Source organism: Pantherophis guttatus, chromosome 3 (genome assembly GCF_059756535.1).
Source record: "Pantherophis guttatus breed Tessera chromosome 3, ASM5975653v1, whole genome shotgun sequence".
Lineage (NCBI taxonomy): Eukaryota > Metazoa > Chordata > Lepidosauria > Squamata > Colubridae > Pantherophis > Pantherophis guttatus.
In genome coordinates this window covers 164,126,935-164,149,468 of record NC_142065.1, presented here as the reverse complement: position 1 = coordinate 164,149,468, position 22,534 = coordinate 164,126,935, and the positions used below count along the sequence as shown (strand labels likewise).

At 36.3% G+C, this 22,534-nt stretch overlaps 1 pseudogene; it reads left to right on the top strand.

The window, feature by feature from the left end:
* The first annotated feature begins 965 nt into the window (after nt 1-965).
* On the top strand, nt 966-3,310 carry LOC117672407 (nicotinamide phosphoribosyltransferase pseudogene; annotated as a pseudogene).
* Nucleotides 3,311-22,534: the final 19,224 nt, after the last annotated feature.

Below are 22,534 nucleotides of genomic sequence, written 5' to 3'. Positions count from 1 at the left end.
ATGCTCTGCATATATTTAGAAATTCAATTAGACATCTTAAAATTTTAAGATATTAAGCCTCTGGATAGTCTTTTATCATCAAAATTGTCTTCTGCTCTTTTCTAATAATCATTTGGATTATTAGATTTTCTTTTTATTAAAGTGGCTTCTGACCTTAAAGAAATGAAAATATTTCTTTAGAAGGAGGATACATGATACAGCTCAATATAGGAAGATAATTAGGAAGTAAACATTAACATAATCTTCACATGATAGACTACATTCTGTTTCAATAATACTAACATGTAAAAAATGTAAAAGATGGGATCAAGAGAATGCCTTGAGAAAACATATCTTCATAGGTTTCTTAAAGGTTTATAGTAGGAATGTCCATGGAGTATACTCAAAGAAGTATGTGTATATGTGTGTGTACATTTATGTTTGTATGTATGTATGTATCATGCACCAAGGCAAATATAAACATTTACAGGGTGGTTTGTAAGGATGAGTGTGTCTCAGTGTTTACAAACATTGGACAAAGGTATAAAGGTATAAAGGAAAAGGAAGTTATAAAACAAACACCCATATACTTTCAAGAAGCTTCTTTTTCTTCCATTATTTTTTCTTTCTACTTTCTTTTTTCTTGTTTTCCATATGAAGGAAAATTTAAATATTAAGCTTAAGGTAAGCACATTTTACAATTGCCTATCAAGCTGCATTCAGCTTTAAATGAACAATTTAAGAATTCGTATGTTCATTAAAATTTCAGAAACTATAGTTAATACTAATATTTTTTTTTCATTTTAAAAAAGAAAAAGGTGAAAATGTCATCTATGAATTTACATATAAAAAGGTGTTGTACCTCAAGTGTGCAGTTACAGCCACTGTCTTGAAATTTTTGACACACACATACACACACACACACACACACACCCAATGGATAGAAGGCCTTTCTTCTTGTGCTTTCAATCAAGCTTTTCTCAGAAATGGGAAGGTGAGAAGCACTTTAATTCTTGATTTCAAAACCATTCTTCAACTAAGTTGATCCCATTCCGTTGAAAGTTTGAAATGCTAAAACCCAAATATTTATACTGAAGAAAGATTGTATAGGTGTCCAGTATGATCCTTCCTCCTCAGCCCTACCAGTTCTTGGGTAGCTTTGGTTTTTTTTACCTGATGAATTTTTATATATAATTTGTATTAAAACTAATACAATCTAAGTAAGAGAGAGAAAGAGAAAAAAATCAAATAGAAAATCAAGTTTCAAGAAAATTAAAGAGAAAGGTAGAAAATAAAAATATCTACAAAGATATAACTTCTGATATAATTACAAATACAAATATATTTTAACCTCTTTCTAAACTTACGTATTAGTCTAAATTTTAAAGAAGATGTTGGATAACCATTTGTCTGAAGTGGTGTAGGGTTTCCTGCCTAAGCAGGGGGTTGGACTAGAAGACCTCCAAGGTCCCTTCCAATTCTGTTATTCTATTCTATTCTATTCTATTCTATTCTATTCTATTCTATTCTATTCTATTCTATTCTATTCTAATTATCAAAACCATATGTCATACATTCTTTTTTTTTTTACATAAAAGATCTGTAAGAGACTTCCAGTCACCAATAAATGTAGATGAAATTTCTTAACTAACTTCCAAAGCAGTCCAAAATATAATAATGTTCTAAGCTGCCCTATTGGTCACTAGGGAATTATGACCAATAAGAGGACAGTAGTCCCAATGGTGCTTTTTAAAAGGCAACTAGATTTCCTTTTTCCTTGAAGACATTTTGCTTCTCATCTAAGGAACTTCTTCAGTTCTTGGATGAGAAGCAAAACATCTTCAAGAAAAAACAAAGTCCAGTTGCCTTTTGAAAAAGCACCTTTGGGACAACCATGACCTGGTTGCCTGAGAATCTCCATAGTAGAGAGAACAGTGGCATATCAACACAACTGGATACAAAGTGAATTGTGGCTTCTCCTGAATCCAATTTTTAAAAACTACATTCCATTCTTTTTCAACATAAGAACTTATGAATATTGAATCCAAGCACGTTGTCATGAAACATAGTCAGAAATGATAGCTTCCATCCTCACCAATGCCCTTGTGCCTACCCTAGGTCCTGACAGCATGAAAAATTCCACACTTGAATTCAATATCTTGGTGACAATCCACCTAATACGCACTGTTTATTGCTATTTTGAATGTTGTGAATAGAGGATGGAAACTCCAAATAAAGGAAAGGAAAATATCAGGAGTTTTTTTAAATGGGCTGCAGTACACACTTAAAAAATACTTAAAAGGCAAAGTGGTAACCAAAGGAAAAAATCACAAGCAGTCAAAGATCAATGTAAAAACACTTTCAAGATGATTTCTTGAATGAAGCAAAATGGAACTACATTTTTGAGAAGTATGATGGGGGTCTTCCTATAGAAATAAAGACTGTTCCTGAGGAGTTTGCCATGCTAAGAGCAAATATGCTTTTCACTATTAAATACATTGATCCATACTGCTACTGGCCTACACACTTGATTGAGGCTATTCTTGTTCCGTCATGATATCCAATCACAGTAGCTACAAACTCTAGAGAACAAAAGAAGAAACTGGCAAAATACCTGAAAGAATCCTTAGGCAGTTTAGAATGATTGAGGTATTGTACAGACCATGACTTGAGTTATACAGAGAAGTCATTTCACAAGAGACTGCAAGAGTAGGAACTTTTAGACAATTAGTTAACATCAAAGGAATGGATACGATAGCAGGAATTGTTTTAATTAGGGAATATTATGGGACAAAACATTATGTTCCAGGCTACTCTCTTCCCGGCAGAACACAGTACCATAACAGCTTGGGAAAAGACCATGAGAAAGATATTTACATATATAATGTGACATATTTTCTTTAGTATCTGTATCTGAGGTCAGTGACAGTTATGATATTTAGAATGCTTGTGAAAAAATATGTGACGCAGTTTTAAGGCATTTAATTGAACTGTATAAAAAGAGCAGAAAGTTCATTCATTATTCGATCAGGTTCAGAAAAACCTCTTAACATTGCTGAAGGATTTGGATATTTTAGGAAAGAAGTTCCATATTATAGAAAATGAAAAAGTTTATAAAGTGTTGCATTCTTAACTCAGAATTATTCAAGGAGATGGTATAGATATCAATAATTGCAAGAAATAATGAAAAAGAAATTGCAAGAAAGGGAATGAAATAACAAAATGGAGTATTGAAAACACTGTTTTTTGGTCAGGGGGAGCTGTATTGCAGAAATTAACCAGAGATCTCTTGAGCCGCTGCTTCAAATTAAAATTCAGTTCTGTGCAATGAGAGGTGCAGTGGCTCAGTGACTTAATGATGTTGGAGAATGTCCGGCAGTTTGAATCCTATCACCGTGTGACAGAATGAGCTCCCGCCACTTGTGTAAGTTCATGCCAACTTAGCAGTGTTTCGCCATATGCTTCGCACTGCAGTGTGAAGTCGTGCTAGCCACATGACCATGGCAACGTCTTCACTGGCTCAATGGCTCCACTGGCTCCACTGGCTCAATGGCTTAAAGAAACGGAGATGAGCGCTGTCCCCTAAAGTTGGCTACGACTAGCAGACTAAAACCCATAGGGACTCTTACCTTTCATGGCCAATGGCTTTAGGAGAAATGTCTTGAAAGAGACATAGCTAATCCTAGTATTTATATAGGAAATTAGTCTTTACATAGAACATAGAACTTTACATAGAGACTTTGTTACCCTAGAATAAAATGAAGGGCTCTAGAAGCATATAGCAGAATTTCCTTCATACCATGTTTCAGTACCAAATTGTAATTTTTATTTATTTATTAAATTTGTTTGCCATCCATTTCACTGTCAGATGAAAGGCATATTTGTTTGATAAGGAGAAAATCCCAAGATTAGTCAAGACAAGTGAACTGTCCATGACATTTCACTAAAGTTTCATGCCATGTTTACATTTGTACAACAATTATCAACCAATGATGATTTCTTGTAATTATCTGTGTAATTGCCACATTCTAGCCAAATTATTTGTTAGTTTATGGACATCACTGCCCTATTTTTTTAATTGTTTATTTTGGACAGTTTTAAATCAGTAAAAATTTTATAGCCGAAAACATGGCCAATGTGTTCTTAGTTGACATTAGTTGACTACTAGTGATTCAATTTGGTATAGATATTAGTGACAGAGAGAGGAGATATTTGGTAGATAGCTAGGTAGGTAGATGCATAAAGTATCATTATTTCATGCTTATATTTAATACATTTTTATAAAATATTTATGGTTATGGAAAATGCATTTAAGTTTTAATAATTATGTATTTCCAACTTTACATGACTTTATGAGTACTGACTTTCAAGGAAAAATGGGAATAGCCTAAGTTTTAGTGTGGAAATATATTGAATAAGCTCTTGGTACTACACTATACTTAAAAATTATGCATTCATTTTCATTTTTAATTAAATTCAGAAAACTTAAATAGAAAAGAAAAAATCAATACAGTTATCAACATTAATTATGCTGTATATCACAAGCCAATTAGCTTAAATTGATCCAATATATATTATATAAATTAAAAGGAGCAAAAGGGGAAATAGAAGAAAAAAAGATTATAGAAATAAAGGATAATCATCTAAATAACTCAAGGATCAACAATGAAATCATTTCAAAGATCCCTTCGTTTGCTACCTGTCTTTGTCAAAAAAGAGCCCATTCACAAGTTAGCAAAATACATACATTTTTTATAATATGTAGTTTTAGGAAAGAGAAATCAGCTACCAGTAGTTGAAAAAAAGAGCAGATGTAGACTTTAAAAGAATAATAGCATAAAGCAAGTTGATTTGTTGGACCATTTCTTACAATTCTTTTTCTGTGAATACTTTTGGCAGTAGAATAAGGTGACCAGACGTCCCGCTTTTGGCGGGACAGTCCCGCTTTTGAGCAATTTGTCCCGCGTCCCGCGGCGTTTTAAAAAAGTCCCGATTTTTCATTCTGCCTCCTGAATCCCCGCTGCTGGCTAGAGGGAAAAAACCTGTTTAAACTCTTGCCGCGGGGCTTCAAAGGGCCGCCCTACGTTGATTAGCTCGGCTTCCCCCTCTCAGCTGATTTGCGCAGGGCTCTGCTCTTCCTAAATTGCTCCAGCAGTTTTTTTTTCTCTTTGTGCAAACCAAGCTCAAAACGAAAGTGAAACTGGCTGTTGGCTTTGCTGTTTGCTTGCAACGTTGGAAAATTAGGCAGCAGATTTATTTTCCTTTTCCTCACCAAAAAAGGTAGGTGTAAACAATGGGAAATTATTTAGGGCAAAAGAGGAGAGTTCAAGATTTTAAAACACAAAAGAAAAAAAAGCTCTTTTTAACTAGGGAATTGTAATAATTGAGATACTATTAATTGTATACTATGTTGAAAGCAGAAATGGTTAAGTTGTGGTTTGGAGGAATATATGGGGGAAATTATTTGGTTTATTATTATTGGTAAGTATAATTAATTGATTTGTAAGAAATTGGATTGCATGGAAATAATTGGAATATTCATGTTCATATTGATTAATATACAAAAAAGATAGTTATATAACTAATTGATTTATATTAAAATGTTGAATTTGTATTAAACAACTGTATTACATAATTACATAATTAAACAATGTGAGGATGGATATAAAAATAGATGACAATGGGAAGGGGTATAAAATAGAATAGAAGGGAAAAATTGAATTTGATTAAGATTAGAGATGAGGATGAAGGGTAATATTGTTTTTTTAAAAAAATAGATGAGGAATAAATATGGCAAAAAGGAAATATAGAAATTGTAAATTTAATTGAAATGACTAAACACTGTTTAAATTTGTGAACCAGCCAAATATTCTGTTCAAAGAAAATACATTGTATGTTTGTATGTGTGTTTCTAATTATTGCTATTTATTCATATTTGTTCTCTTTTATTCTTTAAAGTTTAACAATTCATTCTTTATCTTAATATCTTTATATTTGTTTGGGGTTGGCTTTCTTCCCTTTCATCTTTTTTATTGTACAGCAATCTTTCTCCTCAAACCTACCACCTCTCTTTTCTTTCCTTCTTACTTTCTCTTCCCCCCACCCTCTTTTTCTCCTCCCTACTTCCTCTTCCTTTCTCCTTCTCCTCCTCTCTTCCTCCCTCTCTTAACCGTCACTCCTACTCTAATTTCCCTTCCCTTCCTTCATCCCTCTCTATTACTGTATCCTTTTATGCATATGGACTACTCAGAGGGCTGAAAAAGTTATTTTTGACTGGTCCTCGCACTTTTGACCAGTCCTCGAACTTACGACTGTCCTCACATTTTACATTTTTGCCCTATCTTGTCATCATGGTGAAGAGAAGCAGTTGTGAAATGAGTGACATGGTTGTAAAGAATGCTGCACGGGCATAAATGTGAGGATGGTCATAAGTGTGAGGACCAGTCAAAAGTGCGAGGACCTGTCAGAAATGACTTTTTTCAGCCCTCTGGTTAGTCCTTTTGTGCATATGGACTACTCAGAGGGCTGAAAAAGTTATTTTTGACTGGTCCTCATACTTTTGACCAGTCCTCGAACTTACGACTGTCCTCACATTTTACGTTTTTGCCCTATCTTGTCACCATGGTGAAGAGAAGCATTGTGAAATGAGTGACATGGTTGTTAAGAATGCTGCACGGGCATAAATGTGAGGATGGTCATAAGTGTGAGGACCAGTCAAAAGTGTGAGGACCTGTCAGAAATGACTTTCCAGCCCTCTGAGTAGTCCCTATACACATAGCCATGGCCACCCGGTCACATGACCAGCTAGCCACGCCCACCCAGTCACATGGCCTCCAAGCCACGCCCACACAATAAGCCACGCCCACAATGGTGTCCCTCTTACCAATGTTAAAATCTGTTCACCTTACCCTATACACATAGCCATGGCCACCCGGTCACATGACCAGCTAGCCACGCCCACCCAGTCACATGACCAGCTAGCCATGCCCACAAAATAAGCCACACCCACAATGTCTCTCTTTACCAATGTTAAAATCTGGTCACCTTACAGTAGAACAATAAGTACCACAATGTTTCAAAAGAGGCAAATTTTCAGCATTATCACAAGATTGGAAATATCTCCAGTAAAATCAAATATATCAGTCTTCATTAGCAATTTAGGAAACTGATCAAGGTCAATCTAATAATAATAATTTTAAAACATGCCTATTTATTGAGATATTTAATCCAGAAGAAAAGATTGACATACAAAAATGAAAGGTACATAGATAATGCCCACAGATCTGATTATAATTACCTGGATGACTTGGGTAATGATAAATCTGTCTTGTTTCAGACACAATCCATTAAGATTCATTAATCTGTGTACTGTAATTTATACTGATAGGTTAAGAGTAACAAGTGGGACAAAATCTTACAATATATATTGCTCCTAATTCAAAGTTCAGCCAACCATTTTTCAGAATACTCTATTTCCTTGTCCTTATTGTCAGTGTTTTGTTGTCTGGTGTAATAAAGCAATGATCTTGTCAAGACATAAATGAATTCATCCTTAAGGTTGACACAGAGACAAGGTCATATTGAAAAAAAAGTGAATTAAGCTCTAGCCATTGCTAAACTGGTAAAATAACATTTGTCATACAGCACCCATCCTAAGGAGATAAGACTACTAATCAGAAACAAAAGCAAAATCAATTCTAAGGATTGATTTCAAGGAAATGTTCATAAGGAAGAATCTATTGAGTCAACATTCTTTTTGTGAGACTTCTGTTGTTAAGATGATTGAAGTCTGAGAACATATGGTAGCCCTACTGTAAAATGATCATTGTAAAAATCCTAAGCATACGGACAACATAGCCTAGCATCCCTTGAGAATTCTAGGTAGAAAGGAATTGGAAAGTGCTACTTCTCATACAAGAAAATAACACATTGTCCCACAAAATAGTCCCTCTCTTACTGTACTTTCTCTTTTGCATTCTAAAGCTTTCTGTGGCAGCTCAGTTTCAATTGTGGTACTCTACTCTACTAGTGCATCTAGTAAGATTCTCCCTCTTTCATTCTTCCCAAGCATTATATCTGGACTTAGCTATGAAAGGATCCTGCTGAGCACTGTATTATGATTTCTCTATGCAAATTCAAGAGAGTTACACTTCCATTTCCCTCTATCTTCCAATTTTTCCTCTATTCAATTATTTAGGTCTAAGTCCTACATCTCTGGCTCTTGGTAACCTATATTTATGTGCCCAGCCTATGTCACAAAGATCCTTTACTGTGTCATTTCCCCAAATGTATTAACACTGAATAGTCTGCCACTATGTTGCAATCACTTTGAATCCTTATTGTTATATCCCATCGTTAATTGTATCTCCCTCTTTTAGGTGGATAGTGCTATTTTTCTGATATAAGTAAGAACAAGTGAATCTGCTGTTAGTAAATATGATTAAGACACACAAATAAATTATGCAAGAAGGTTCTATCTAACCAAGCTAAACAACTGTTGAAATCAACCTACAAAACATAACATTCTGAACCATGTTCAGATAGAGAAGGGTGGAGGGCATCTTGATATTCCCAGAAGTAAATCTTTCAAGCTGGAAAGGGTTCAAGGTGTTTCAGACAACTTTCTGTACACTGCAGCATGGCAGACCATCCCCAGAACATCTTAAACTCTTTCTAGCTTGGAGAATTTATTTCTAGGAACCACTGATAGCACATTCTGAAGGTAGATGGAACATTTCAGAGTTTTTCAGAGCAGTCTGGTTCCAGAGTGTTAAATGAGGCATAACGTGAGAATTAACCAGAAGGAACTAAGGCAGTATTTATCACATTTTTACCCAAGGAGAAAGAAATCAAGAAACAGTCAGATTTCTGTATACAATCTGTAACAAATATCAAATATTTCTCTCATTATATTTAATTTTGTGAAATGGTTCTTCACTTCTCTGTGAAGTTTCCTTCAGACTTCTAGTAATTTCTGAGTTATGTATAGTTCTGAATTTTGTACTACAATTGTTTAGAATGAGCATCTTTATGGTGCACATAGCCTATAAAATTTAAAAGTTGTTGAGCATTTAGAGAAAGAATGTGCGTAACTAAGTGAGCCATCTCACCTGAGGCTTTTTACCTGCTTTCATCATTTGCTTCTGCTGCTACAGTCCCTTTCATCTCTCCTCTTGATCCTTTCTCTTTTCTTCTCTTTCATCCTTGTTTGTTTCTGGAGCATTTTATTTCCCAGTCACCCATATTAGTTTTGATGCTGCCAATCTCTCACCAATTGATCTTTGTATATCCTCTGTTCCTAGTCTTCCCTAATTCAAATCTCCAGTATAAATTGCTGGCATTTACTTCAAGTCAAGCCATTTCTTGATGAGGTTAACACACTGTAGCACACATCTCTTTTAAGCGGCTCAAATCACATTGAAACAAAGCACTAGTTTAAATGAATTCTGGAAAGCATGGAAGATTCAATCAGAATATGACTAGGACTTCTAATACTATGCTTGAGGTTTAGCAATATTTCTGGAATGTGACCCATAGATATTCTATATAATGTGAAATTTCACCCTGCCTATGTAATGTCTTTGGCAAACTTTGAAAAAAGCCTGTTTGGAATGGTTTTTTGAGATAAACCATTTTTATTTAAATTATTTTTACTGTGCTTTTCTGCTTTTTAAGTATCAAAATATTATTTGCCCACCATTAAATAAGTGTTGAGACTCCATACATTAATATTTGTTGCATTTTATATCTTCATTTTTAAACTAAACTTTAATAAAGGACATCGGGGGGATTGTTTGTTATTGATGTTATGCTTAAATTTGACTAATTTTCTCACATAAACAAGTCTCATGTGTTTTCTATATGCATCTATATATCCTGATAATGATGCCATCCTGTACTTGGATGCTTTCCCACCTAAGGAATACAAAGTATTAATAAAAATACACACCACCTGCAAAACTCAAAACAATAAATCAGACTCATAGCCTTCTGCTTCACTGTCTTTAGTAAGAGGTTTCTGAGGATTAATCTTAAAATTGGATGGGACAAAAGTGCATGTTCTGCTACAAGGGAATATTTGGGAGATACTCTCAATCACACTAGCTGCCAATTTACGCTGCTCCCTATTGTTCACATCGGTGCTCTTCTTCATATTTATTCTGTGTCTATATTCTCAGTTCATTAGTCCATCAACTGTAGTTTTTATCACTTATTTTCTGTTTTGGTTTTGTCTTCAGTCTGTGGATTAGCTTGTTTTTAGTTTTTCCTTTCTCGTACCTTGGTCCTTGATACATTAAATCACTTTATTTGTAAATGCCATAATAAACATAGGTCACAATAAAGGTAGATCATTCCCAGGAGTAGACACAATTAAATTATCACACAAGGAATAGAACTGAGAAGTGGTTTTACATGTTTATCTCTGACATCTCAGTTAGGAAGCATATCTTATAAGCTACAGTTTCAGGCAATGCAAGCTGGATTTTTATAAACTGCAGCATCAGTTGGTGGGAAAATGTTCTTTAAGAGTTAAAGGAAGATTTGTAATGTTAGTTTATGTTCTTCTCCCAGGTTCATCTTGTGCTAAGAAAGGAGACACTTTCTAAGGAGCTTCCACTATATGGGAAGTATTAAAGTTAACTATAATGTATAAATGTATCTTATAATATTAATTATACATATTTATATTTAACTTATTTAATGTTAATCAAATTAATTATGTTTTTGTGCTAACTCTATTCATCTGCTGAGGATCCTAGTCTTTTAGCCATGTAATCTTTCAAGGTATTCAAATTCCACTGGTATTTTTTTCTTTCTTCCTTCCTTTATTACAAAATGGCAGAATATGGTCTAATCTAATTTGGCTGCTGAAGAATTTTATATTTAGTTTTTCTCAAGTTTTTTTTTTCCTTTTTATCTTGCAAACACATGGAACTTGATAAGTGTAAAAAATTCTTACATTTTAATACTCTAAGTCATTCTGTCATAACATTGTAACATTTATCTACAAAAATATACCAATCAAATCACACACTATTTTCTTTCATTAACTTCTCTCTGAAGAAGTTGAACACTTGTAAATAAATAAAAGAAATAGAAAAATAGCTATTTTTGGGATCAATCATGTCCCTTGGATCAGAAATCAAAGACATTCTTCAGGTGATAAATCCCAAGTCCTCTATATTTTCTTTTATGCTTTTCTGATCTGAAAATTGGTTTCCTCCTATTTATTCCCACACCGATTTCAGATTTGAAGGCAATTGAGGAATATAATTTTAAGATTTCATGAATTTTATTGAAAGTTTTAGAAAAAAATAATGGAAAATGAATTTGACCTCCCCCCCCCAATCAGCTGAATTTTCAATATATGGACAGACGACTTGTTGAGACTTTCCGTGTAGAAAAGATAAAATACATTGTTTACACTATAAAAATTCTGCAGTGCCAGAGCTGCATTTCAAGGTGCTAGTGTTAACCTATAAAGCCCTTCATGGCTTAGGCCCAGGCTATTTGTCGGACCACCTGCAACCAGCGTCAACTTCCCATCGCCCAGTGCGCTCTCACAGAGAGGGCCTACTCAGGGTGCCGTTGGCTAGACAACGTCGGCTGGCGACCCCTAGGGGTAGAGCCTTCTCTGTGAGTGCCCCCACCCTTTCAAATCAACTTCCCTTGGGGCTCCGATTAGCCCCTGATCTTTGCACCTTCCACCGTGAATTGAAACCTGGCTATTTATGTCCTCCGGCCTGGACTGATGGGGTAGTATATTTTAATTTTTTTTTAAACTTTTTTATTTTTTTGTGTATATTTGTTGTTTTTAACAGTCGCTTGGTCGATTGTCGTTGTGAGCCGCCCTGAGTCCTTGGAGATAGGGCGGCATACAAATTTTATAAAATAAATAAATAAATAAATAAATTTCTGTCGGATGGTGAAATGCAAACATATTCTTCTCATTTACACCTTAAATTGCTTGCTATGTTTAAATAACTTTTCAATGCATTTATCACTGTAATTCCTATCATTGAATTATAGTTTAGATTAATAAATAGATAAATATTGATATTAAAATAATACCTGGTACACTTGCTAACTATCACCAGAAAAGATTAGCATATTTTAAAGATCCCTATTCATTTTAAATAAGGGGCTGACAACTTAGGAAGATTAGGAAATTTTGAACTTTTTAATAATGCAACAGTGATCAGTCTATAAGTATTTCACTGAAAGGTGGGAAAGGCTTTGAAAAAATATATCGACATAACTTACTTCTTATTGTTCCCAGATTTTCTTTTCCTCAGAATTTTTAAAACGGCTTTTAAAATTTTCTTTTCCAATGATACAAATGAAAAAAAAAAGGGTATTATCTAGCTGATTTTTATTAAACATACTTGAGTTTTTCTTCTCGTTTCATATTTCTATTTGGAAGCTTTACTGTCTTCCATAATCAGAATAGGAAGATTACAACTAAGAAATATATTGTACTCCAACTTGCAAATGGAATTTAAGAGTAAACTTGAATATTCCCTACCAAAATAATAAATAGCTTGGGACTCTTTCTCGGTATATCATAACTTAAATATGAATGTGGGAGCCTATTTGTAAACATCTCACAAGTGTTTCACTTAAATTGCATATATAGAATAAAATTAATATGCAAAAAATAAACATTTGGCAATGGGTAAGCTATATGTGGCATTCTTCTATATATTCTTGAAACATATTTCAACAGGTTTCATGGAGCGTGCTAAATGACGCCTTTGTAATCTCCTGATTAGACCATTGCAACATGGTCTAATAGGACTAAACCCCATCTGGAAACTTTAGATGGTCCAGTATGCAGTGGCACACATACTTAAGGCTGCACTTCATTATAGCCCAAGTGACACTATACCAGTGGTGGGTTTGAAAATTTTTTACTACTGGTTCTGTGAGTGTGGCTTGGTGGGCGTGGTATTGCTTGGTGGGTGTGGCTTGGTGGGCGTGGCAGGGGAAAGATACTGCAAAATCTGCATTTCCTCCTGATCAGCTGGACTTGGGAGGAGAGAATAGATGGGGCCGGGGCCAGTCAGAATTTTTACTACCGGTTCTCCAAACTACTCAAAATTTCTGCTACCAGTTCTCCAGAACTGGTCAGAACCTGCTGAAACTCACCTCTGCACTACACCAGTGGTGAGCTGCTACCAGTTCACTCTGGATCAGGCGAACCGGTAGCAGCGGCAGTGGGAGGTTCTGCCCACCCGCCTGGACACTTCTGTGCATGTGCAGAAGCGTCGCATGCGAGCACACAAGTGAACCAGTAGCAAACTAAACTAAATTTAAACCCACTACTGCACTACACTGCAAGCTGCACTGGCTTCCAATAAGCTCCTTGGTGTGATTCAAGATGCTAGTTATCACTTTTAAAGTCCAAGATGATATAGGACCAGGTTATTTGCAGCATTGCTTTTTCCCAAGAAAATCTGGCTGCTCCACATTCTCCTACAAAGAGGCATGTTCCAGGTTCCCTTTAAATTTTGCCATACAATGGGACTCATGAAGTGTATCCTTTTGGTGGTTGTCTCTGTGATCTGAATTATTTTCCTCCTGAATATACAAGTGCCAGCTCTGCTTGTCTTTACAAAATCTGTTACAATTTAGCCTTTTCCTAAGGCATCCAGTAGAATGGTTGCAATTTTACATTTTATATATTGGGTGGTTGTTATTTTTAAATGTTGGTATGATTATTTTTTTTCTGTTTATTGCTTATTTTTGTTGTACTCTGCTCAGGGTCATATTGTTTGAATTGGGTAGCCCTGTAAATCCATTAAATAAATAAACAAACAAATAAATCTATACATATTCTCAGCTCAAAATAAATTACAGCCTTTAGATACCTTGGAGATTGTTCAGAGAAAGCAAATATTGACAATATAGTAACATCCAAAGGTACCGTGGATTTTCTGTGTATAATATCAATTTCGTAAGCTCTGCAAAGCATTTTGAATTGTCTTTCAGTAAAAAAATAGAAAAACTAAAATTAAAAATTAAAAATATAACTACAAAGATTTAATATTAAATAACAATTCTTACAAATAATTAATGAACAAACATGTACTATAAGCAATCACATTAGCCAAAAGCAGTTTTTTAAAAAAAGAATTAAGTGCTTTAAAAAAAACACTAGCAAAATGAATGTTCACCTGTTGTCTAAATGGCTTCAGCTTTGATATTAATCTCAATCAAACTGATAACACTTACATCCCTCCCAGAAAAAAAAAAACAACTAAAAGCAGTTTGGGACTATAATGGCTAAATAATCAGAATATACGTGAATATCATTTAGTTCAGACTACAGGTGTCAATATCTTCACTACCAAAATTTCTACTTTTAATCATGTTTTCTAATTGAATTCAAAGCATAGTTTTCTTTTTTTTAAAAAAAAAAAAAATTAAACACATATTAAAATATTGGGCACAGTGTAACCATCCTGGAATTATCTTTGCCATATATACTAAAATAAACAATAAGTATCGTATATACCTTGCTACTTATATACATTTGGTCTATTCAGTATTTACATATATAAAGTCATCATTTTTCTATCTATATTACTTATACATTTGTCTTATCCTCTTTCATTCTATTGTAATTACATACATATCCTTAGTTCTCTATTCTATAACTTCTAGTCAGGTCTTTTTTTTATCCCTCCTTTCCGTTCCAACCATTGATAAAATTTGTTCTATATCTTATAATAATCTAACTCGCCTTTATTTTTCAATTCCAACGTTAATTTGTCCATTTCCGCACATGTCAAAAAAATTTTGATCACTTCAACTTCTAGGGGGATTTCCTTATTTTTCCAATGTTTGGACAAAAATCATTCTTGCTGCTGTTATAATATGTATTATTAGGTAAATTACCCCTTTACTATATTTTCCATTTATAATTCCCAATAGGAATAGTTCTGGTTTATATTCTATTTCTTCTCCAATTACTTCTGTCAGCCATAAATTAATTTTCTGCCAATTTGCTTTTTTACATGACCACCACATATGGTAGTAAGTGCCTGATTCGTGATTGCATTTCCAACATTTTAGTGATAAATTTCTAAACACTTTTGTCAATCTCACTGTAGATGCCACCTGTAGAACATTTTGTATAAAATTTCTTTATACGGTATTGCCAATGTTATTTTCCTATTTTTTCCCCATAATTTTTGCCATTTTTCCAGTTGTATATTGTACCCAAAATTTATTGCCCATGCCACCATGGTTTCTATGACCTGCTCTTCTTCCATTTTATAATCCAATAAGAATTTATAAATTTTCTTTACCAATTTATCGTTTTTTCTTTTTTTTTATTTTTTTAATTTGATTTATATGCCGCCCTTCTCCGGAGACTCAGTTCTCAGAAAGATCTTATCTATTATCATTTTTATTTTATTTTTTTAATATTGATCTTATCTATTATCATTAATTTCCTGTTAATGCCCCACTCTTTCATGTCTTTCAGGTAACATAATTGGATTTGTAAATGGGACGATCACTCCAAATCTACCCCTTGTTCTTTTAATTCTTGCCTCGATTTCAGTCTCCCTTCTTCTTTTATTATCTCCTTATATGTGACATATTTTCCCTGATTAATGAGGTTTGAGTGTACTAATGCTTCTAATGTGGATAACCAAATAGGAACCTTCATGTAATTCTGCTGCTTAAATTTATTCCATATCTCCAATAAAGCCTGTCTTATAAAATGTCTTTGAAAATATTGATGTGCTACTTGTTTCCCGTACCACAAAAAAGTGTGCCATCCTAGATGCAAGTTGTGGCCCTCTAATGTTAACAATCTTCAATTTTTTAAATTTATCCATTCTATTACCCAGGTGAGCGTTGCTGCTTGATGATATAACTCCCAATCCGGTACGCCGAACCCTCCTCTTTCTTTTGTTTCTTGTAAAAGTTTACATTTAATCCTTGGTTTCTTCCCGTGGCAAATGTATTCTGCTGTCATTTTTATTCGATCATTCTTCATGTTTTAACCTCCAGTCCCTAATCATCTTTGTTGTTCTTTACACTCTTTTTAGAGTTTCAACATACATATTTTTTGTACTCTGGTGTTTAAACATACTAGTCCATGTGTGGTTTTACCAAGGCATTATAAAGTGGTAATAACACTTCATATGATCTACATTCTATCCCTCTGTCATCAATGTAGATACTTAATTATCCAGGCCATGGTTGTCCCAAAGGTTCTATCCCTCTGTTTTAAAGCAGCCAAGAACCATCTTGACTGTTTTGTGGCTTTAGCAAACTGCTGGCTCATAATCAAATGGTTTTCCATTAGGATTCTCAAATTTCTGTCACAGTTACTACTACTGAGCCAGGTACCACCTACTCTAAACTTGTGCATTTGTTTTTTCTTGCCTAAGTGTAAAATCTTATTTTCTCACCTCTAATTTGCATTTTGTTGGATAGGGCCCAGTGTTCAAGTTTCTCAAGATCTTTCTGATATTTAGCCTATCTTCTAAAGTATGGCTATTCCCGCCACGATTGTGTCATCTGTAAATTTAATGAGTTTCCCTTCTATCCCTTGTCTAAATTGTTTGTGAAGATGCTGAAGAATACTGGGCCTAAGGCAGAACCTTAGGATTTATCCCATTGCATACTTCCCTCCATGTAGTTGTAGTTCCATTATAGACTACATGTTGAGTGCAGTTGGTCAGCCATTTATGAATCCATCTGGGGGTGATGCTATCTAACCACATTTTTCCATCTTACCAAGCAGGGGTGGGTTCTAAAATATTTTACTACCGGTTCTGTGGGCGTGGCTTATTTTGTGGGCATGGCTTGATGGTCATGTGACAATTATTTAGGATTTAGCAGAGGTACTGGTATACCAGGCTTTTAACTGCTTGCAGAGCTGTACCAATCTACCCATTTATTTTTGCAGGCACTGGTCTACCCATTTATTTTTGCAGGCACTGATCTACTCATGTATTTTTGCAGGCACTGGTCTACCCATGTATTTTTGCAGGCACCGGTCTACCCATTTATTTTTGCAGGCACCAGTCTACTCATTTGTTTTCTTTTAACACTGATCAGCTGAAGGGCAGCCCTTTGAAGCCCCGCGGCAAGAGTTTAAACAGTTTTTTTCCCTCTAGCCATCAGCTGGGACTCAGGAGGCAGCAATAGATTGGGGGTGGGGGCCAAATAAAAGTTAAGAATAATACAGGGGTGGAGAGGTGGGGGGGCAGGGGGGGCAGAACCGGTTCAGTGACGTCATATCATCACCACTACCGGCTCGGTGGAACCAGGCCAAACCGGGAGGAACCCACCACTGTTACCAAGTATAAATTATGATCTACTTTGTCAAATGTCTTACTGAAATCCAAGTGTATTATGTTCACAGCATGTTGCAGGTCCACTAATTTAATCAACTTATCAAAGTCCATTGACATCCTTCAGTCTCAAGAGACTATGGTATCATGCTCTGGAAAGAAGTCCTAAAACAGCATCTAGTGTGACTAAAGGCCAATTCAAGAGTGGCAATCCCTTCCACACTGAGGGGAGATACATTCTGTCCCCTGTCCAGCCTTCAGATTTCACTGGTTCTGGGACTGCCTCTTTGCCTCAGCCTGCCGAACAAGTGTCTCTTCAAATTGGGGAAGGCCATGCTGCGTCTTTAGCCTCCAAGCTGAACAATCAGAGGTCAAGGTTTCCCAATTGTTAATGTCCATTCCCAGGGCCTTTAGGTCCCTCTTGCAGATATCCTTATATCGCAGCTGTGGTCTCCCTCTGAGGCGCTTTCCCTGCACTAATTCTCCATACAGGACATCTTTCGGAATCTGACCACCAGCCATTCTCACGACATGCCCCATCTAGCATAGACGTCGCTGTTTCAATAGTGTATACATGCTAGAAATTCCAGCACGTTCCAAGACTGCACTATTTGGAACTTTGTCCTGCCAGGTGATGCCAAGAATTCATAGGAGAAAAGCACATATGAAAGGTGTTCAACTTTCTCTCCTGCCATGCGTAGAGGGTCCAAGACTCACTGCAGTACAAGAGTGTGCTCAGGACACAGGCTCTATAGACCTGGATCTTTGTATGTTCTGTCAGCTTCTTATTAATCTATACTCTCTTTGTAAGTCTGGAAAATGTGGTGGCCACTTTACCAATACGTTTATTCAGCTCAGTATCTAAAGAGAGAGTGTCAGAGATTGTTGAGCCGAGGTACACAAAGTCATGGACGACCTCCAGTTCTTGTGCAGAGATTGTAATACAGGGAGGTGAATCCACATCCTGACCCATGACTTGTGTTTTTTTCAGGCTGATTGTTAGTCCAAAGTCTTGGCAGGCCTTGCTAAAACTGTCCATAAGTTGTTGAAGGTCTTCAGCAGAGTGAGCAGTGATAGCAGCATCATCAGCAAAGAGGAAATCCCGTAAGCATTTCAGCTGGACTTTAGACTTTGCTCTCAATCTAGAGAGATTAAAGAGTTTTCCGTCTGATCTGGTCCGGAGGTAAATACCCTCTGTTGCAGTTCCAAAAGCATGTTTCAGCATGACAGCAAAAAAGATCCCGAATAAAGTTGGCTGCTTCACTCCACTTCGAATATCAAAGGAATCTGAAGTTAAGCCATCAAAAACTACAGTGCCCCTCATTTCCTCATGAAAGGACCTGATGATGGTGAGGAGCTGAGGTGGACATCCAATCTTGGGAGAATTTTATAAAGGCCATCCCTGCTAACCAAGTCAAAAGCCTTCGTAAGATCTACGAAAAGTGGCTGTCTTTGTTCCCTGTATTTCTCCTGCAACTATCTAAGGGAAAATACCATGTCAGTAGTGGACCTGTAGGCTCAAAATCCACACTGTGATTATGGATAGACTCTCTCTGCAAGCATCTGGAGCCTCTTCAGTATGACATGGTCAAGCAGCTTCCCTACAACACTAAGAAGAGAGATGCCATGGTAGTTGTTACAGTCACCCGTCACCTTTGTTCTTGTACAGTGTGACAATATTTGCATCCTTCATGTCCTGTGGTACTCCACCTTCCCTGCAACAAAGACAGAAGATTTCATGCAGTTCAGTGGAGATGTTCTTTGCAGCACTTCAGAACTTCGGCAGGAATGTTATGTTTCCCAGGTGCCTTGCCAGAGACAAGGGAGGCCAGGGCTGCATTTAGTTCTTCTAAAGTTGGTTCACTGACAAGTTCTTCCAAGACAGGCAAGCACTCAATGTTATTTAATGCATCTTCAGTTACCACATTTTCTCTGGAATATAACTTAGAGTAGTGCTGCACCCAGCATGACATCTGCAGTGCTCGGTCCTGGATAACCTCACCTGTAGCAGACTTCAGAGAGCAGATTTCTTCTGTGTTGTTTAGTTTAGTTTAGTTTGGATTTATATACCGCCCTACTCCCAAAGGACTCAGGGCGGTGAACAGCCAAAGAGAAAACACATATAATATAAAATTTAAAAAAACAATTTAAATTAAAAAAAACACATTAAATAAGTTTGGCCCATACTGATTAAAACCCACTGTTTTTTAAAACCAATTAAAATTAACAATTAAAAGGAAGTTAGGCCAGGCCAGCCTGTTGGAATAAAAAGGTCTTGAGGGCACGGTGGAAAGTGCGTAAATCCGGGATTCTCCGTATCTCCGGGGGGAGCTGGTTCCAAATGGCGGGTGCCCCCACAGAGAAGGCTCTCCCCCTGGGGGCCACCAGTCGACACTGTTTGACCGACAGCACCCTGAGGAGCCCCTCTCTGTGGGAGCGTACTGGCGGGTGAGAGGCTACTGGTGGCAGAAGGCGGTCTCATAAGTACCCAGGTCATAAGCCATGGAGCGCTCTAAAGGTGGTAACCAGGACCTTGAAGCGCACCCGGAAGACCACCGGAAGCCAGTGCAGCTCATGCAGGAGAGATGTTACATGGGAACATCACGCCGCTCCCATAATCACCCACGCGGCCACATTCTGGACCAGTTGGAGCCTCGGGTGCTCCTCAAGGGGAGCCCCATGTAGAGAGTATTACAGAAGTCCAGGCGGGACTAAGGCCTGCTTGATACCATCATACATCCCCTTGATCTTGCCTATGTCAGCTGCTATCTGGATCTGAGAGCAAAGCTGCAGCCAATAATCGTTAGCACATCTCCTGGCGGTCTGTTGGACTTTGCTATGAGCAGCTCGCAGAACCTGTAGGTTGCGTTCACTGGAACAGACTTATCAAAGAATGCAATAAAAATGCATGATCTCTTTTTGACAAACACATGTTGGGTTCTGGTTATAACATTGCTTGCCTCTAGGTGTTCACAGACTCATTATTTTTTTCAGGATCTTTCCAGGTATTGATGTTAGGGTGATTGGTCTATAAAAAACAAATTAAGAATTCATTTTTCTCCCTATGGCTCATCACCTTTTTGACATCTCCTATTAGTAGACCAATTCTTTCCTTAACCTTTTTGTTTTTTACACGTTAAAAGCAGCTCTTTTTATTATTTATGACATTTGTTGCAATCCCTCACTCATTCTGAGCCTTAGTTTTCCTGGCTTCATCTTTGCAGATTTGGACCATATGTGGTATTTTTCCTTAGTTATGTGTTCTATGCTTGTCCTTTTTGTCTTTCAATTTGTGAGTGAGTACTTTATGGAGTCATGCTGGGATTTCTTCCCCCCCCCAGTGGTATTGATTATAGCACTGATTGATTATAATTATTGATTATAAAAATGTGCCTTTTATAATCTCATTTTCAGAATTTCCCAAAATGATGGAAGTTGATTGCAGGAGGACTCTGTGATAGCATATGAAAGCAAGTTGGGTGACGTTGGGCCATCACTGTCTCTCGCTCACCCAACTTCACCTCACAGAGTTGTTGTTCTGGAAGGTGTGGAAAAAGGTGTGTTCGATATGTTCACCACCTTGATTTACTTGCAAAATAATAAAAGCGGGATACAAATAAAAAAGCCAATTCACCAAAAATGAAAAGTAGTAAAATGATAGCCCACCCAGTATATGCTGAATGCTGACCACCCATCAAAGTGTTGATTGCCCTTCACATGCAATGGAAGCTAGGCATTTCCCTTTGTGATGTTAGCAATGACACAGTCTAATAGCAATGGGTGTTACACTAGCAATAGGGCTAGTGTAACACCCATTACAAAAATGTGGTGTGACTATGTTCTGAGTAGCACACCACACCATTGCCTACTCCAGCTATCATTTTCACATCAATGGCAAATGCCTTAAGGACGACCAAAGATGACAGGACGCAATTAATGTGGACATGGAAATTATACAGTTGGACACCATCCAGTTGCTGCATGAAATGGTGTTTATTGATATGAAAAGCAGACTCTGCACCTGTGGGAAAAAGTTATGATGAAGAAGATAAATATAATACACATGAATCAGCAAAGGCAGTTTCAAGAGGTAAAATTGGAAGGAAGAGACAGGGATGTTGAAGCACGAAGTGCTCTTTTTCTAACAGTTCAGTGGGATTTTTAGCAACTCTATAGAGCAGGGTTTTTCAATCTCAGCAACTTTAAGATGAATGGACTTCAGTTCCCAGAATTCTGGGAATTGCAGTCCACCCATCTCAAAATTGCTGGGACTGAGAAACACTGCTGAAGAAATTTCTGAAGACTTTCTTTCCCATTATTCTTGAGACGAAAACTACAGTAAAATGCCTCTCTTTATATACACTGAATGATGGCACTTCTTTATGTCACCGCACGGCTTCATAAGACTCTGGTATTGTGATTACAAAAAATATGAACTTGAAGAAAGCACTTTGCATGTGCTATTGACTTTTTAGTTTTTAATTAGTTTCAAGCCCTATTATATCATTTATACTTATGGAAATTGTTCTGGTTACTCACTCCAGCCTCTTAATCTAGCCCTCAATTCAGCCCATTTTAAACTAGACTTTTAATTCCCAACTTATTTTGCAATTTGCAACATTATTTATGACTGATGATGTATAGTCCACTTTTCATAAAATTCAAATAATTTGAACAAATCAGTGACACTTAAGAGCTGTTATCAGCATCTTGCAAAGTATTTTTTTTCCATTGTGCAAATATTTTCAACTGAGCACACATTTCATCTCTTATCCACTCATGTGTAAATATGCTTCTTGCTTATCAGGGCTATACATACCATTTAAATAAGTTCCCTTTTTTTTTTCAGTGGAGTGATTACTTGCTGTAGGAAATATTTATGTTTCCTCAGGGGACATGTGCTATTGGTACAAAAGGTAATTGAGTGGAAAATAATTATGTGAAAGATGTTTAACTTTCATGCCTCCCTTTTATCCTTCTAAAGTGAAGCTCATGCAAACAATCAATAGTACCATGGAAGAATCCAAACCATCTTTACTTCATAGTTATATAAAGATACATATGTAAGAGTAGAAGGCAACTAAAAATGAATGGCTTGTACTAACTGCCAAAAATATCCATTCATTCTGATTTTACTTACCAGAGAATTAAATAATAATCTTTTGAGCAACACAATGAATGGAATCAACAATTAATCATAAAATGAATGCCTGGATACCCTGGAGAGTATGATTTCT